General features: G+C 46.5%; 2 long non-coding RNA genes and 1 pseudogene across 2 annotated transcripts; all 3 read left to right on the forward strand.

Moving 5' to 3' along the window:
• Positions 1-345: 345 nt before the first annotated feature.
• On the forward strand, positions 346-467 carry LOC133509280 (5S ribosomal RNA; annotated as a pseudogene).
• A 3,739-nt stretch (positions 468-4,206) lies between these two features.
• On the forward strand, positions 4,207-6,804 carry LOC133508657 (uncharacterized). The gene is made up of 2 exons (XR_009797113.1): positions 4,207-4,428; positions 5,636-6,804. It is a non-coding gene; the product is annotated as an uncharacterized LOC133508657 (long non-coding RNA).
• A 2,339-nt stretch (positions 6,805-9,143) lies between these two features.
• On the forward strand, positions 9,144-11,825 carry LOC133508962 (uncharacterized). Its single transcript, XR_009797199.1, has 3 exons — positions 9,144-9,319; positions 9,633-9,673; positions 10,213-11,825. It is a non-coding gene; the product is annotated as an uncharacterized LOC133508962 (long non-coding RNA).
• The last annotated feature ends 22 nt before the right edge of the window (positions 11,826-11,847 follow it).

An 11,847-nucleotide genomic window follows, 5' to 3' on the forward strand; every position in this document is an offset into this window, starting at 1 on the left:
CGCTTTTCTCTCGTTTCATTCATGGGAAGATTTATATTCCCGCTTCGCAAACTGGCATCAAACGGACGCTGACCTTTTCCACCCTGTATAAACAAAGCGGGCGTCCATTTTACATGACGCACTTTCAGCGGGTGACCCTGTCTCGCGGGGACCGAGCCGGCAGAGGAGCGCCCCCCGCCGGCGTCATCGCCACGCCGGCAGCGAAAAAGTCAGAGCCGGTCGGCAAACTCCGACTCTAGGCTAGAAAAAGTGTACAGAAACCCTGAGAAATTTTTCAAATTAGCCTCGTCTCAGAATTTTGGCCGTCGTTCATGAAAATTGCAACTTCTAGTTTAGTTCGGGATTGCTTACAGCCACGCCACCTTGAGAATGCCCGATCTCGTCAGATCTCGGAAGCTAAGCGGGTTTGGACCTGGTTAGTACTTGGATGGTAGTAGACCGCCTGGGAATACCAGGTACTGGAAGCTTCTCTTCCCGGGGTTGCGTCAGGGTGGGCATCCGGCGGAAAACTGTGCCAAACAAATATGCGTTCATCTCAGATGACACGCTGTGGCGACCCCTAAGGGGACAAGCCGAAAGGAAAAGAAGAAGAAGAATTTAGTTTGGAATTGTGTGTCGCCATTTTTACGCAAATAATGAATCACTGGTGACGTAGTGGTACACACAGCTGATTTCAGTTCCCACTCAGCGATGATGACTGGCGACCGGTTCAGGGTGTCGTCGGCCTTTTGCCCGAAGTTAGCCGGGATCGGCCCCGGCACTCCCGCGACCCTCGCGAGGATAAGCGGCTTGAAAAATGGATGGATAGTCAATGGCAAAAGTGTTTGAATGTTCAGCAGACATGAACGGGATCGGATTCAGGGCAGCCCGGTGTCCTTTTATATATTCATCTTCTTCTTTCAACCTTTTTAAAGAAATGCAGAAATGAATCCTCGTTTGTTGTTGTGCTCACCAACATTTCCGACTTTCCTCTGAGCCACCGTACGCGCACCCAATTTATGCATCAAACGTGGCGCACGTGAGCATTTTGTGTCTTCCACTTTGTCGGGCTTTCGTTGAGGTTTTTGTAACCGATTCCTGCCTCGTGCGGGTCTACGGTCCGGTCCCTGGCATCTTCTGATGGGCTCTTGGGTCTTCCTTCGTGCCCACGTTCAAGAGGTTCCGTGGGAGCCGGAATATGTAAAAAAACAATTTTTTCCCCCACGACACCCGGGAAACAAACGCATCGAACCGAAACAAATTGACATCATCATCATCATCATCCAGACGTACGCAGGCGTCTATTGCGGGACTTGCTATACGGACGTCGACGTTAAGGAAGCCTCTGGCTCGCTCGATAATGCCTATTTTGAACATACCGGGAAGTGCGTACGGGAAGGAAACCGACTATCTAGCGGAGGTCACGCGTGGGATTTGAACCCGTGATGACATGAACACACGGCGCTGGCCTGTAGCCACACGCACACGATTTCTCTCTCAATTTAATTTCTCTGTGTATCCACGTGTGAGATGTGTACATATTTGGGGATTTAACAAGTGGTCTGGTTTTACAAGGAGCACCCCATGGAGCAGTTTTAAGACATTTGTTGATCTCCACTCGGGCCTCTGCGCTGATGCTCACGGGTGATCCTACTTAATGTTAGCGTCACTTTGCCATCAACGTTCGGGGGTTAGCAGACGCCCCCACGGCTGACGAGTCGGGTTCTCACCAGCCAGAGTGGCCCCGGGTTAGCTTTTAGCCTCGCTGTTGTCCTCCCTCCTGATTGGCCGGCTGGGAGAGGTCCGTCGTGGGCCGTCGGCCTCCACAGTTTACTTGTCGTACTCGCGATCCTGCATGTCAGAGCTCAACTGAATGCAACAGACTCTCCAATACTCGGCAAACACGGATCTGAGTTTTTAATGTGGATTTGAAAACGTTCCCACTCTGGGCTGAGGTGACTTCTGTTTGGCAACGTCTTCATTTTGTTTACGGCGTAGCAGCTAAATGCTAAACGCTGCTTCGCCGGGTTTGCTTCGGACTCCGTCCGCCACTATTTGGCCCAAGCCTGTCGACCTTAGAGCCCTACTGGGTTTGTATCCCATTAGCATTTCGTTCATGAATTCTGGACCTAAACCGTTCAGTGATTTATAGACCAGTAGTAGAACTGTGAGCTCTATACTAAGGCTGCAGTGTAAAGACTTTAGAGTTGGAGTTATAAGGTGTGACCTCTTTGTTCTGGTCAGAACTCGAGCTGCAGCATTCTGAATTAGCTGCAGCTGTTTAATCCTCATTTTGGGGAATCCAGTCAGAAGACCATTACAATAGTCAAGTCTACTTGTGATTACTTGAGATACACACACACACACACCATATAACGAATGATGTATGCTCTGTATTGAATGTATACTCGGTTAATTATGGAAACAACATCTTGCAAAGAGTAATAAATAGTCCATTTTGATGTTAACTTTTTGTTCCGTTCCATCCAAAATGTTAACAGTGGATACAGGATTTTTACAGAAATATCGCAAGCGGATGAGATTATTAAAGTTCTGCCGCATGAACCCATCCTGACTCATCTCCGCTGTGACCCTCGCGGGGGTGGGGGGGTCAACGGGACCCACGTACGTGCGGCGCACTGCTGATGTGTGTCGCGCAAACAGTCGCAGAGGAAGAAATCAGACGTTATTGTGTGGGAAAACAAGTGGGTGCAGTTAATTAGCTGATAAGACGGCGCTTTGATTTACCGCTCGGATGATCGCCCGAGAGCACAGTCCCCCTTCCCATTAGCATAATGTTGAATTTTTAATCAATTAGCATCCTGAAGGAGAAATGGGAAGGTGTGCACGCGCTCCAGCGGGAATGTGCAGCCAAGGACAATTGGCTGATATTTGCATATGGCTCTTGTTTGCACTCTTGTGTACATTTCCGACGCCGATGCAGACAAAACTTCCAGGAATTCTCCTTGCCTGGAGTCACGACAAACATGGATTCAGTTGTGTACAAAATGGCCTCAGACTAACATTCAGGCACTCAGCTCCTCCCACAGATGGCGTTTGTTTTATGTCTTTATCCTGTTTGAGTTCAGTTCAATTCAATTCATGACTTATAGCTAAAAACGAGCTTTTTCACTTCAGAACGTATTGATAGTTTGAATATTTGTTCAAACCCTTCACCGATGTGCCCGATGTAGCAAGGCAGCCCCAAAATATAACCGAGCCTCCACCTCTGTGGCATTTTTCATCTCTTTCGAGTTGTGCCATCTTCACTTGACAACCGTTCATGAAATATGAATTAAAGAAAGCACCGTTATTCCGTGATTTGAAAAAGAAAGTAAGAGGAATTTATGAGAAGCCCTTTTCCTGAACAATATCGAAGCTGTTTAAAAACACAAAAAAGACAACAACAACAACAACAAAAAAGATATTAGCAAGCCGCTCATTGTGAAGAAACTTGGTTCGGTAATGTGATCAATGTGAATAATAATAATAGTGCCTAGTGATCTAGAAATGTCACTGGAGTCTGACTTTTGTACAGGTGCATACTGTAGCCGTTAGTCAGTGGGCTGTTCCCAGCTTGTGAACGCTCAGACGATCGGAACTGAGTAATTATGCTAGCTCGGCGGCGTCGAGCAGATAAGGAAGCCGGCAGAGGCAGAGCTGCTGATTCGGACTTTTATTTTCCTCCCTTCTTCCGAGCAGCTGCAGGTCTGCGAGCTTGACCTGCGTTAAAGACTTGCCAAAGTGCCCGATGGCTAACAGCGAGACTTTTCCAGCGCACCCTCGGACGCCTTTGAAACGGTGGAGTTTGGCCCTGCGATTAGCTTTCAATCGAGTTTGCCCGATGTGGGCTGCTACATTATTTATTCATGGCTGGACGCCGCCCAAACGCTTTCTAGTTGCATTTCTCCTCGCAAATGTTTGATTTAGACGCGTTCAAATGTTTTGGTTTGGGGCAGCTGTGAAGCTGCGGTGGAAAATTCAATCAAGGGTCCCGCGTTCGATTCCCGCATAGCCTCGTAGATGTTGAGAGCTGACGGGCCCTCGAGCAATGCACCGAACCAGTCCAGTCGCTCACTGGAAAGCTGCTCACCGATCCAAGTGAGCCACTCGTGACGTTTTCGTGTGAATGTAACGTTGCCATGACAACACAAAGCCTGGCTTGCACCAAGCAGAAGACTTTGTGGGGTCATTTCAAAGCAGCAAAATTCACTTCCAGTTGAATTGTTGTCATTTCCAAGCGGTTCACATCGGTTCTCTTTGGCACTCTTCAGATTCCAAGCGGAACCGCAGTTCACTTCGTTTGGCTACACACATTTTTTGTTTTCATTTTCTGGCATTTCCCACCATGATGTTTGCTTTTTGTTTCGGGAATTTTGTTTCAGATGAGTTGGGCAGGGTACATATTTGTGAGTTCCTCGGGAGTAGATCACAGTTATATCTAGTTAGGTACGCATTTTTGAATTTTCTTCGCAGTTCTGTTCGTTAATGTAGACATTTTTGAGTTTCCAGCCGGTAGTGTTCGGTTAGGTAAGAAACATAGTCATTTTTTGCTGTTTTTGAGCAAGGCCAAGCAAGGTACCGGAATGCATTGTCACTTCCGTGTCCAATGGAAGTGTTAAGAATTGTAAGAAGGCTAACGTCAAATCTTCAAGACCCAAAACATAAGCTCGGTGTTATATGAACACCATATTGCCACAATTCAAACTGAATTTTATCGCTGGGGATTTGCTGGACGGTTGAAAGCTTTTGAGACTCCCGGTCGAAATCCTCGGGGCTTTGCTTGTTTCCTTCAAATATGTACGCAAAGCGGCTCGCGTTACCCCGTCCCCCGCGTGTAACCGTAGTTGGTGGCTAATGTTTCCGCGTTTAAGAGGAGGGGAAGTTCCCAATAAGCGAACACTTGACTTGGGGCTCGGGGACGGTTCGAGCTTCACAGCGCGGTCGTGTCTGTCAACAGCGTGTAACGTTCTCTCGATGGCAAAGTTAAGAGGGTGATCGATTCGCCCTTCAGCCCTTCCCAAGTTGAGCATTTTACTTGGGAGCCGAATTTCACCATCTCTTTCCTGCCTTGCGTTTATTTAACGAGCCCTCCGGTGAGGCGGAGATGTTTTTGTTGTTGCGTGTGTTCACCTCAGAAGCACAATGAAATAGTGACGTGTGTATCGATATTTCACACGAGGATCAATGGGGGTGTCGACGACACTCATACTTTGTCGTTCGCTGCCACAAAAATAAGAGCGTAGCAAGGGTCTTGCAACTTCTTCTTCTCGACTCGCCTTCTGACAATTTCCACTTTGTCAACTCATGTGCAGTGGACAAAACAAACAAAAATGTCCACAACTGCGCTTAAAATCTGAGCGCTCATGCTAACCTGTAGTGACACTGCAGGTCCTCTCTTACCGTTTTGCGCTTCAGTTGAAAGTGGATCTGGATCCTCGCCCAGGCTGGCTACCAAGTTGCATTGACAGAGAAAGTGGTTTGAGGGTGGAATTATGAAAAATGTTTCATATTGTTATGCCACAAGCCACCGAAATACTGTCGCCGACGGGTACATTTTCAGACAGCAGATGTGCTCGGTTGTTTATTTTGACACTTAATGGGTGAAACTATTTCCGCTCATGCATTTTAAAAGTACATTTTCTATAATATGAAGGTCGCGGCCCCGGATACAAGCTCGGTCATCCGGGAGGGGCCCAGCGTCGAGCCGCTGCTCGTCCACATTGAGACGAGCCAGATGTGGTGGATCTGATTCGGATCCCTCCCGGACGCGTCCCCGGCGAGGTGTTCTGGGCACGTCCCGCCGGGAGGAGACCCCCGACCCCCGACCCTTCTAAAGACCCCACCTCGGGGAAGCAGTAGAAAACGGATGGACGGAGCTCCCCTTTCGTCAGAATCAGCTTTAACGGCCAAGTATGGAAACGACACACGAGGAATTTGTCTCCTGCGAAGTAAGTCAACTAACAGTACAATTCAATAAATGTACTTGCAGTATTTTGTAAAGGTGACCTGCTAAATTATCAATACTGTCATCAAATGCGTGTAACACATAAACCTTTCTGTTTTGTGCAATTTTGGAAGCATTTTGATCATTGCTGTCAATCTACCACCAGTGCCAATCTATTTATATTCATAAAGAGTTGAACACCTGTGGGCTGGATATATTTGGATGTCACCTGATATCGTGCCGCGGCCCCCGCTGCGCCCATAAAATGGACGTGAATAGAAACAATGAGGGGCACGGTGGACTCAGCTGGTAAAGCGTTGGCCTCACAGTTCTGAGGACCCGGGTTCGATCCCGGCCCCGCCTGTGTGGAGTTTGCATGTTCTGCACGTGCCTGTGTGGATTTCCGACCGCATCCGAAAAACATGCAACATGAATTGAACACTCTAAATTGCCACTCGATGTGATTGTGCGTGCGGCTGTTTGCGATTGGCCGGCGACCAGTTCAGGGTGTACCCGGCCTCCTGCCCGCTGACAGCTGGGATAGGCTCCTGCACGCCCCGCGACCCTCTTGAGGATAGGCAGCAAAGAAACTGGACGGATGGATGAGAAACGACGGGAGAAGGCCTCGTACAACCTGCTGCTCATTTTCTCTCCCGCGTGTTTGATCTTCGCTGAGCTCGTCAACCTTTCCTGTGCAGGTGCGCAAGCGACCTACGTGAAGTCCGGCGTTGAGGGTTTTTCGGCGGCTTCTTGGCGGGACCCCCGCTTAGCCGGCAACACTAAAACTTTTTACTATGTGCCAGGAGTCGATTCCGGGCGTCTCTGCCAAGAGTCGTCCAGATGTTTCTCCTTGCATCTGTTTCAGCAACACATACACACTCCAACACACACGTGTTGTGTAGAAACGCTGATGTTTTTAATATTTAAAAATACTGGTCAAGCACCAATTGATACTATGAGACTAAAAGTCTCATTGAAATACAGTAATAATCATGATGACAACGCATTATATTTATTATCCATCCATCCATCCATCCATCCGTCTGTTCTCCATTGCACTTTTATCTTCACGGGTTGTGGGTATAAAAACCCAACAATTCAAAAGTGTATTAAAATAAATTAAAAAAACAAATCAATCATACATTTAAAAAAAAGAGTAGATAAATAGATAAGTCGCGCCCAAGTGCTGACTTGTTCATGGCCGTGTGCGTGAAAAATGTTGTCATGTGCGTTGTCAATCATTACAAAGCAAGCGTGCAATATTATCCCCACTGTAAATACGTCACTCAGTGTTTTATTTTTGTCTCGCGGGGGGCCAAACACGGACCGCCGAGGCCTCCCCCCCGCCCCCCAGCACAAGTCGAGGGGCTGACAGCCGGCGAGCGACTCGCATTCCAGCAGTGACAGTGAACAGGACCCGAGTCACGGTGCCAGATGGACCTTGAACTCTTTCAAGAGACGCCTGGCCTAGCAGCGATTACCCCCCCCCCCCCAACCACGTACCCCCTCCTCCTGACCACAAACTGTAACCCTATCGCTTCATTGTCACGCTCCATATCCCCCATCTGACCCCGGCCACAATTATAGAGCCGACCCGGCCTGGATGCTGTAACCTTGGGCGTCTTTTGGGGGATCTTGGGGGGGGGGGGGGGGGTCCAGCTCCTTGTCTATCATGATGTGTCAGGTCTGTGCGCGGCGGGTTAACCAGACACTTCCCTGAGTGGTCCCGCTGGGGGTTCCGAGCTCCGACGTGAGGCCCGCTTGGTTCCAACTCGTTCCCTCCCGCAAGTGCGCCTTAGCACCAACGAGGTGAAGAATCGACAAGGCAAAAGGAACTTTCGGACACACGAGATCCTGAATTTTTGGTTTTAATCGGTGATAAAATTGTATTAATTAGGTACGACATCTCTTCATGGATAAACCAATGTTCAATAAATCATGAATACAGCATCTATTTAGTGGTGGTGGCTCTTTTTCTTTCAAAAGTGGCTGTCCGAGTCCTTCTCTACTTTGGTAAGCAAGGAAAGCGCGTTCCGCGTGAAGCGCAACGTACGCTCGGCACCCCCGCAGCTCGGCACGCAAAGCGAGCCATCCCGACGCCGCTCGAGCCGCCCGTCTCCGCGGTATGCGCCCCCGACCGCGCACGCACAAACCGCTGCCAAGTGCATTTTCACTCAATATAAATTTGATCGAGCTTGATGAATTCTTATCCGTCGTTTGGCAACATGAGAACGCTCCAGCGCCTCAGTTCAAGTATCCTTGCGCTAAACTTTGGAATGGAGACGCTTAATATTTGGTGTATTCCAATTCACGGTTAGCGGTTTAGTAATGTATTTTTTTGCGGGTTTTTGTCTATGGAAGCTATTTACATACTTTTGTGGTCTTTGTGTAACGCCCCTACGATGCATCAAAGCATGAGGAAAAGAGTCATTGGTGCAAAGGAAGTTTGTTCAAGTTATAAATCTTGGCTGAGACTCTTTGTAAATAGGGCAGGAAGCTAAATTAACAATGTATGTATCCACTAAAGAAGGTCTTGTTGATTGTACAGGTTTTTTTTTCCACGTTATGTCATGCTACTTTTATATTGAACCAATTAAATTTCGTTTTTGTAGTCCCAATCCCTGCCAAAAAAAAAAAAAAAATAATTCTATAGAACATTTGAAAAGAATTTCTATAGAACTTTAGGACCCAAGTCCTATTCAATTTCTATATGAATTCTATTGTTCTGTAGAAATTCTATAGAAAATCACAGCCAAAGTTCTATAGAACAAGTTGTTCTGTGCAAATTCTATCAAATTCTTTAGATTTCTATAGAACTTTTTTTTTTTTTTAGCAGGGATGTCACAATTGCAGTATAGTTCTAATTGTTTTGTTTTTCAGTGTTTACAATTAAAGTCAGTTCACTTTATTCATTGCATGACATAAAATAACACTCTTCTGTATACATATTAGAAATGACTTTGAATATGCATTTTGACGTATGACCGGTTGTTTTGGCCATTTTACGAGCACATCGGGAAGGTTTAATCACTCAACAAAGCTTGTATTAATAATTTTCTAGCTCGCCTTTGCTGACTTTTATCCTAAATTGAGTAAAATGCTCCAATTTGTCCCAGTAAGCAGCTTGAAATTAGTGCTGAGTGCTGAGACGGACTGCGCATGCGTTATTGGTCAGAAACGAGCGGAAAAAGGAAGTTGATCCACGGCGACCCGGAAGTGTTGCGTGCAAAAAGAAACCAAAGCGAGTAGAACAGCAAGTCGATGCTACGTGATCTCACTACTCCCTCCACTTCGGAGTTACGACGGGAGAAGGGAGTTAACCCCGAATAGGACAACCTCGGCCCCGGAGAAGACGTCTCCCGACCACGGCCAGGCGACCGGAGCAGGAAAACGGTTAGCGCTCGGCAGTCATGTTGCTTTTTCATTCCCCCCCCCCCCCCTCCTTCTTTTTTAGTTTTTTTTTTTTTTAAAGACAATACTCCTTTTTGTAACCTGGCTGGGATGAACCCCAAATGCTGTTTGTCAACCGCTAATAATTTGCTGAAGAAGATGCTATGCTAATTAATATAAAGTCGGAGGGTGGAATCGGCCATTTGTAGAAGAAGAAGAAGATGCTATGCTAATAAATCTAAAGCAGGAGAGAGGAATGAGGAATGTGCTGTTTGGTTCCCCCCCCCCCCCCAACTTTTATAATTGACTTGTTTAGATTGGCATTCATGGTACCGGGGCTGCATTCATCATCAGCAGGTAATTATCGTTTGTTTTCAACGTATCAGGATGCTATCTCAATATTTATTAGCTTATAGCTAAGCTTAGCTTACCAATGGATAGGTTTCCAATCACGCCATCTTGTGTGTCATAGAGGTCAGAGAACACAGGTGATTGGTGAAGCGTGAAGTTTTTTTTCCATCATTAATTCATCCGATTGGTCTCCGGGTGGTGGTGATGTCATTGGGAATCTATCCATTAGCTGTTCCAGACCTGCATGAATGTGGCCATGTCCTTTTCGTTTGCATTTCTTTTCCCCCCAAAAAACGACTCAACGCTGTTTTCTTAAAATAAGATTTTTAATATTACTTATTATCATAAAGATATATTTACACACTTTACAGAAATAGAAAATAAAAACACAAAGCTACGCATGAAAGGGAAAAAAAAAAAAGTACTCCAAGAGCTAAAGCTTATCTTTTATAAATTAGAAACCAAAAGTTCAAATATGTACACAGTATTTCAACCATTTCTGACACGCTTGTTTTATTTTATTTATGTCATATATTTTTGCCCAGTTCAACATCAAAACAGAGACAGGGGGACTGTACATTTGGCCTGGTGAGTAATATTGAGCACACACCGTAAAACAGAGTATAGGAGTAATACATTGTCTTTATGCCGGAGACCTAGTGACACCGTTACGCCAGCCCGCGAGACTCCCGAGCGGTGGACACGACACTTTTTCACGTGAATGGAGAATGTGTCACAATCAGGGCAGGAGGGGGGCCTGCGTGCTATTCTAGGGGAAGGCAGTCTCATTTGCCAGGCGTCAAGATAACGTCAGATCGTGGTCGTTTCCCGTGGGAGACCAAACCCGGTTCTCCTTTGGGTGGCCCACGCCGGATTGAAAGTCGCCCGCGGTTGAAGGGGGAACGGGATATCATTTTGGAAAAAAAAAAACGACAGAATGCCTCATGCCGTTTCACAAATCAAAGTGTCAAATTCAAAGAAATCTCGTTTTGTGAAGGCTGCGTGTCTTCACTCGTAAGAAAGACACGTTTACTGTAAAATCTCAATCCCAGTCAAATCCTTACGGACAAAATAATAAATAAAAACAGGGCGCGGGGGCATGTGTCAGAAAAAAAACCTTTTCTAGCAGGAAAACATGCTAACAAGTGCATAGGAAATTTATTCAGGCCTTGTGATCGTCACAGAGAAGAAGAACCGGAGAGGAAACATTGAGAGGCGAGGAATGGTTTCTCTTGCGTAAGCCTTGCTGGAAAAGACCATTAGGACAAATGGTGGTGGAGCTCCCCGAGCATAATGTATTGGTTTACCGTTGCAGCCCCAGCCCGAATGTGCTTCTCCTTCCACACCACAAGGCCCATTAATCTGATGTGCTCTGGGCTAGCATCCGCAGAGAAAAGAGAATGCCGGAAAGCTTTCACGGATCCACGACATTTTGTGCTGCAGACTACTTTTCTATTTTGTTACATCCACAAAAGATACAACGTTTCAGACTGTAGTCAAAAAGGTAAGCTTTGGACAACCAGCTAGACCAAAAACCACACTGGAAAAACAAACAAACAAACAAACATTCCAAACCAAGAGACTCGTTTTCAGGGTGTATTACTCCAGCAGCAATGTCATTGCAAAAGTGCAGCCTGCCGAACCCATGCAAAGAGGCCTTGGAGCAAAGCCGCGCGTATTTGTCGAGATGACTTCGAACCGGACACTTTGGATCAGCGCGATATTTGGCTTGGAATTTTGGATGCATGTGAAGCAAGATTCCAAAATGGGGCCGACGGCGGTTTTTGCTCTGATCTCTTGACGGGCAGCGCGGGCCGACGCCGACGCCGAGGATACATTCATGAAGAACGGTGCGGATACAGACGTTCGGTTCCGTTTACAACATTTTTTCCCAGATGGGGGCGGGCTGGCAAATATCGATCTGAACGGCTCATCGTGACCCAGTCGACATCAGAACTAGCGTCCCTCGGCTATCCTCCCAGACAACCTCGCACCGGAGCAGCGTTAATGGAATCTAAGTCTCGATTTCTGTGAAGATTTGAAAAAAAAAAAATAACGGAGGAACTTGAATTATTACACTTCACAGTGGCCAAGGATTTAATACATTTTTAATCACGCTATAATCTTGGCAGTGTTGACTACCACTTTTTTTTTTTTTTTTTAAACACTCTCATAATCAA

This window comes from Syngnathoides biaculeatus, chromosome 11, assembly GCF_019802595.1.
Source record: "Syngnathoides biaculeatus isolate LvHL_M chromosome 11, ASM1980259v1, whole genome shotgun sequence".
In the NCBI taxonomy this organism is placed as follows: domain Eukaryota; kingdom Metazoa; phylum Chordata; class Actinopteri; order Syngnathiformes; family Syngnathidae; genus Syngnathoides; species Syngnathoides biaculeatus.